Genomic DNA, 7,541 nt, shown 5'->3' with positions numbered 1-7,541 from the left:
GTATTGAATATGTACTTATGCACTTTATCTCTTATTAAGTTGCTTGTTGTGCGATAACCATGTTTACGGGGACGCCATCGGCTATTCTTTGTTGAATATCATGTGAGTTGCTATGCATGTCCGTCTTGTCCGAAGTAAGAGAGATCTACCACCTTAATGGTTGGAGCATGCATATTGTTAGAGAAGAACATTGGGCCGCTAACTAAAGCCATGAATCATGGTGGAAGTTTCAGTTTTGGACACATATCCTCAATCTCATATGAGAATAATAATTGTTGCCACATGCTTATGCATTAAAGAGGAGTCCATTATCTGTTGTCCATGTTGTCCCGGTATGGATGTCTAAGTTGAGAATAATCAAAAGCGAGAAATCCAAAATGCGAGCTTTCTCCTTAGACCTTTGTACAGGCGGCATGGAGGTACCCCATTGTGACACTTGGTTAAAACATGTGCATTGCAAAGATCCGGTAGTCCAACCTAATTAGGACAAGGTGCGGGCACTATTAGTATACTATGCATGAGGCTTGCAACTTGTAAGATATAACTTTCATAACTCATATGCTTTATTACTACCGTTGACAAAATTGTTTCATTTTTTCAAAATAAAAGCTCTAGCACAAATATAGCAATTGATGCTTTCCTCTTTGAAGGACCATTCTTTTTACTTTTATGTTGAGTCAGTTCACCTATCTCTCTCCACCTCAAGAAGCAAACACTTGTGTGAACTGTGCATTGATTCTTACATACTTGCATATTGTACTTGTTATATTACTCTATGTTGACAATTATCCATGAGATATACATGTTATAAGTTGAAAGCAACCGCTGAAACTTAATCTTCATTTGTGTTGCTTCAATACCTTTACTTTGATTTATTGCTTTATGAGTTAACTCTTATGCAAGACTTATTGATGCTTGTCTTGAAGTACTATTCATGAAAAGTCTTTGCTTTATGATTCACTTGTTTACTCATGTCATTACCATTGTTTTGATCGCTGCATCCACTACATATGTTTACAAATAGTATGATCAAGGTTATGATGGCATGTCACTTCAGAAATTATCTTTGTTATCGTTTTACCCGCTCGGGACGAGCAGAACTAAGCTGGGGATGCTTGATACGTCTCCGACGTATCGATAATTTCTTATGTTCTATGCCATATTATTGATGATACCTACATGTTTAATGCACACTTTATGTCATATTCGTGCATTTTATGGAACTAACCTATTAACAAGATGCCGAAGTGCCGCTGTCTGTTTTCTGCTGTTTTTGGTTTCAGTAAATCCTAGTAACGAAATATTCTCGGAATTGGACGAAATCAAGACACAGGGGCCTATTTTGCCACGAACCTTCCGGAAGACCGAAGAGCATACGAAGTGGGGCCACGAGGTGGCCAAACCACAAGGCGGCGCGGCCAAGGGGGCCCGCGCCGCCCGTGGTGTGGGCCCCTCGTCGGCCCCCGACTCCGCCCTTCCGCCTACTTAAAGCCTCCGTCGCGAAACCCCTGATGCGAAAAACCACGATACGGAAAACCTTACCGAGACGCCGCCGCCGCCAATCCCATCTCGGGGGATTCTGGAGATCTCCTCCGGCACCCCGCCGGAGAGGGGATTCATCTCCCGGAGGACTCTACACCGCCATGGTCGCCTCCGGAGTGATGAGTGAGTAGTTCACCCCTGGACTATGGGTCCATAGCAGTAGCTAGATGGTTGTCTTCTCCTCATTGTGCTTCATTGTTGGATCTTGTGAGCTGCCTAACATGATCAAGATCATCTATCCGTAATACTCTATGTTGTGTTTGTCGGGATCCGATGGATAGAGAATACCATGTTATGTTAATTATCAAGTTATTGCATATGTGTTGTTTATGATCTTGCATGCTCTCCGTTATTAGTAGAGGCTCGGCCAAGTTGATGCTAGTAACTCCAAGAGGGAGTATTTATGCTCGATAGTGGGTTCATGCCCGCATTGACACCTGGGACGAGTGACGGAAAGTTCTAAGGTTGTGTTGTGCTGTTGCCACTAGGGATCAAACATTGATGCTATGTCCGAGGATGTAGTTATTGATTACATTACGCACCATACTTAATGCAATTGTATGTTGCTTTGCAACTTAATACCGGAGGGGTTCGGACGATAACCTCGAAGGTGGACTTTTTAGGCATAGATGCGGTTGGATGGCGGTCTATGTACTTTGTCGTAATGCCCAATTAAATCTCACTATACTTATCATGACATGTATGTGCATTGTTATGCCCTCTCTATTTTTCAATTGCCCGACTGTAATTTGTTCACCCAACATGCTTTTATCTTATGGGAGAGACACCTCTAGTGAAATGTGGACCCCAGTCCATTCTTTAATACCGAAATACAAATCTGCTTGCAATACTTGTTTTACTTGTTTTCTCTCGCAAACAATCATCTTCCACACAATTCGGTTAATCCTTTGTTACAGCAAGCCGGTGAGATTGACAACCTCACTGTTTCGTTGGGGCAAAGTACTTTGGTTGTGTTGTGCAGGTTCCACGTTGGCGCCGGAATCCCTGGTGTTGCGCCGCACTACATCCCGCCGCCATCAACCTTCAACGTGCTTCTTGGCTCCTCCTGGTTCGATAAACTTTGGTTTCTTTCTGAGGGAAAACTTGCTGCTGTGCGCATCATACCTTCCTCTTGGGGTTGCCCAACGAACGTGTGAAATACACGCCATCAAGGCCCCAAAGTGACAGAAATTGGGACAACCGGAGGGGATGGCGGTGATATGAGGATCACATGTGTTCACGGAGTGTTAATGCTTTGCTCCGGTGCTCTATTAAAAGGAGTGCCTTAATTTCCAGTAGATTCTCTAGAGGCCCGGCTGCCACCGACTGGTAAGACAAAAGATGTTGTGCAAGTTTCTCATTGCGAGCACGTACGACTATATATGGAACACATGCCTATTGATTGATTAGTACTTGGATACCGTTTTATTATTATCTGCAAATGCCCTCGCTTTGATTGTTACATGAGTTTCTCTCATCCATGCAACGCCCGTTCATCCATCCCTGTGCCTACAGTATCTTAATCCTCGCTGTTTACTATAATCATTACTCGCTGTCTTTGTTACTTTCTTGCTCGTTATTTCACTACCGCTACTACTATAAAACTGTTACTATCGATAAACTCTTGCGAGCAAGTCTCGTTTCCAGTGCAGCTGAATTGACAACTCCGCTTGTTAAGGCTTTCAAGTATTCTTTGTCTCCCCTTGTGTCGAATCAATAAATTGGGTTTTACTTCCCTCGAAGACTGTTGCGATCCCCTATACTTGTGGGTCATCAAGACTATTTTCTGGCGCCGTTGCCGGGGAGCATAGCTTTATTTGGAAGTTCACTTGGATTGATATTGTTCGCTGCAAATTCTTCATCATGGGTAAACCTCGCGATCCTAAAGTCGCTATATTACCATCCACTACAAGAAAAGGTACAACTCGAGTACCTCTCGTCGCTCTTGATTCACCATCCGTGATTGATAAACTTGTTTCACCACCACATACTTCACATGCTCGGTACTTCGCTAGATCTGAAAATTCTTATAATATTGATGATGCTTCTACCGTGCTTGATGATAGTGGTTCATTGGGATCTTTTCTAGATGCTACAATTGCTAGGTCTAGACAAATTGAAAATGCTGAAACTCCTAATGAAAATGCTGCTACACCTGTTAATTCACCTGAGTCTGTTGAATACTCTAGTGATAATCTTGATGAGGATTATGTAGAACTTGATGATGATTTTATTGATAAATGCAATGCTACTACTGATGCAAGAAAAATTAAAAAGTTGCTTGCACAACATACTGTTAGATATAAACTGTCTCCTGATCCTAAATTTGCCACATCTCCTATAAACATTAAGGATAAAGATTATGATTTTTCTCTTGATTTGTCTCATATATCTATTGTGGAGAAAACACCTTTTTGTGGTACTGAAAAAGAAAGTTCTGTAGAACACATGATTGAGCTATCTACTCTTAGTAGCTTGTTTTCTGATGATGTTAAGAAGCGTACTTATTTCGTTGCTAAAATTTTCCCTTTCTCATTAAAGGATGATGCTAAAACTTGGTATAATAATTTGCCACCTGATTCTATTAATAGTCCAAAAGAATTGCTTGATGTCTTCTTCCGGAAATACTTTCCTGCTAGTGCTCAACATATTGCTTTGCAGAGAATTTATAATTTTGATCAGGAAGATGGAGAGAAATTGCTCGAGGCTTGGGCTAGATTTTGCTCTCTTATTAGAGCTCGGCCGACCATGATTTGGAAAAGCATGATTTACTTGATATATTTTATAGTGGACTAACCATTGAGTCTAGGGCATACCCGGATAGTTGTGCTGGTTGTGTTTTCAAGAAAACAACTCCGGACGATGCTCGAAGAATTATTGGCGAGAATAGGCCGGAATCATGATGATTGGTCTACACCCGAACCAACCTCGACACCAATATTGAAGAAGAGGGGTATGATTAAATTAAATGATGAAGATATGAGGGAAGCCAAGAAATCTCTTAAAGAGAAGGGTATTAAATCCGAAGATGTGAAGAATTTACCTCCCATAGAAGATTCATGTAAGATCACTCCCCCTTCATCCATGATTGAGGTACACTCTCTTGAACGCTTTACTAGAGAAGATATTCCATATTCAAAACCTCCTGCTCAATGCTTAGATGAGTTTGATAATTATATTGAAAGTAATTTCAATATGAGAGTAGAGAATCATTTAATGGAAAATTCTCGAGCTATTGGTGAATTGCATGGTATTGTGGGGAGAACCTCCAATGATGTTAAGATGCTTGTTAAACATTTTCAAATGGTTCAAACTCAAATTGATCAACTCACTAAAGTGCAAAATGACTTGTTAAAAGATAATTCTAAAGAAAAGCATGCTTATGAAGTAACAACTAGAGGCGGTGTTTCTACCCAGGATCCTCTATATCCCGAAGGGCATCCCAAAAGAGTTGAACAAGATTCTCAACAAACTCGAAACTAGTGCTCCATCTAAGAAAAAGAAAAAGAAACATAAAACTGTTGTAGAATCCTCTGAGCCTGTTAATGATCCTAATAGTATTTCTATTTCTGATGCTGAAACTGAAAGTGGTAACGAAAAGGATAAAGATAATGATAAGAATGATGCTTCTGATAAAGAAGAGGTTGAAGAAGAACCTGAAAAGCATGCTAAAAATAAAAAGTATACTAAAGAAGATTTTATTGCTAAGAAACATGGTAATGAAAGGGAACCTTGGGTTCAAAAGCAAATGCCTTTTCCTGCTAAGAAACTAAAATCAAAGGAAGAAGAACACTATAATAATTTCTATGATTGGATGAAACCTTTATTCCTGCAAATACCTTTGACTGATGCTATTAAATTGCCTCCTTATTCAAAGTATATGAAAGATATTGTGTCTAACAAAAGGAAAATTCCTAATGAGGAGATTTCCACTATGCTTGCTAATTACTCTTTTAATGGTAAGGTTCCAAAGAAGCTTGGCGACCAGGTATACCGACTATTCCTTGTTCTATTAAGAATAATTATGTTAGAACTGCTCTATGTGATTTGGGAGCGGGTGTTAGTGTTATGCCCTTCTCTCTTTATAAGAGACTTTATTTAGATAAGTTGATACCGACTGATATATCTTTGCAAATGGCTGATAAACCTACTGCTATTCCTGTTGGTATATGTGAGGATGTTCCTGTTCAAGTTACTAATAACCGCTTGATATTAACCGATTTTGTTGTGTTGGAAATGCCTCGAAGATGATAATATGTCTATTATTCTTGGGAGACCTTTTCTTAACACCGCAGGGGCTGTTATTGATTGCAATAAAGGAAAAGTTACTTTCAATATCGATGACAAGGAGCATACCGTTTATTTTCCCAAGAGGATTGAGAAAGCATGTGGAGTCAATACAATTTCTAATGTGAGAACTATCAAAGTGGGAACTATTGATTGTCCAATATATGAGCCCAAAGAAGAATATCAAACTCTTGTGATTGGATCCATATCAATTCAATACAAGGTAACATGATTGATTTGAGGTTTAATTCTTCTTATGTTATGTAAAATTTATTTGGTGGCAAGACTTGATCAACCTTGTTAACAAATTCATTTTATATGCATAGAAGAGCTAAACAACATCTCTTTCTTCCTCCACTTGATCTACTTGCTGTAGCACTTTTGTTTTTGCAAAGTTCTTTAGTTAATTAGAGATTTCAAAATCTTTTTCTGCCCAGTAATAATAATTTTGACACCCGTGAAATGTGCATTTTTCAAAGTTTTCAAAAATTCACAAAAATTATACCATTGGTCCTATTTTTCGACGAGGCACCTGGGAACACCTGGGGATGACCAGTGGGGCACCCCAGGGTGGCACCCCACAGGCCGGCGCGGCCAGCAAGGGGGGCGCGCCACCCTGTTGTGTGGGCCCCTCCTTGCCACACTTCATCATCTCTTCCTCCCACTCTCTTCTCTCTCCCGAAAAAACTCGCACCAGGTTCCTCTCACTCACGTTTCTGCTCAAGAGCTCAAGATTTCTCGATCTCTTTGCTCAGCCCGATTTCCGTCCGAAATTTGGCACATTTTCTCTCCGTATGTGACTCCTCCGATTATCCAAGTAGAATTTTGTTTGGTGGAGTATATCTTGAATATTTTGCTGCTGTAGGTAACATGTTTAGTGAGCTTGCATGCTTGTTCTAAGTGGTAGAAACTAGTTTTGATGCATGATTAGTACTCTAGCAAGTTCCTATGGTAGTTTCCCTCAATTATATGTCACCAAATCAAATTTTATATTGTTTGTTGAAAAATTTCAGAAAAGGAAGATGGATAACCACAACTTTGGAGAAATGTTTGAAAGAGAAACGACGAGCACGGGGAGGCCCTCAAGGTCATCCACCCGATTCAGGCAATCCTATAATGAGGATCTCATCGCACCAAGCTTCGCACCCGAAGAGGACAATGGAGTCCCTAATGCTTCATCCTTCCCATGTTATGACTTTTTGAGAAATGCAGGGTTGTTGGATGATTTCTTGACCCTCGTCGGTAAGGCGGGCTTAACCACCTACATGGGAGATGAGAGTGAGCAATACTACATGCTCACTAAAATCTTTGTGGAGAGCTTCAAGTTCAACAACAAGCACTTTCGCCCGACAGTTGCATTCAAGATCTATGGTAAACCTATTACTATGAAGTTGGAAGATTTTTGTGCTGCATTGGATATTGCCCCTGTAGGTACAACAAAGAAGATTGAGGACAACCCCAAGGAATTGCTGGAGCTCTATCAAGGAATCACCAATGATGATTGTCGCACCATTCAGCGTGGCAAGATAAGAAACATTCAACTCCCCGCCATTAAGTATTTTGCTTATTACATCGCTACTAGCATTCTTGGTAGGGAGAACACTAGTAACATATCTAGCTATCATCTTGGTTTCTTAATTGCTGCACTCACTAGGGACACACCTTATCATCTTGGTGCTCTTGTTGCTCGCCGCTTGTCTAATAAGGGGCCC

Source organism: Lolium rigidum, chromosome 1 (assembly GCF_022539505.1).
Source record: "Lolium rigidum isolate FL_2022 chromosome 1, APGP_CSIRO_Lrig_0.1, whole genome shotgun sequence".
Lineage (NCBI taxonomy): Eukaryota > Viridiplantae > Streptophyta > Magnoliopsida > Poales > Poaceae > Lolium > Lolium rigidum.
Note: the sequence above shows the minus strand (reverse complement) of the source record.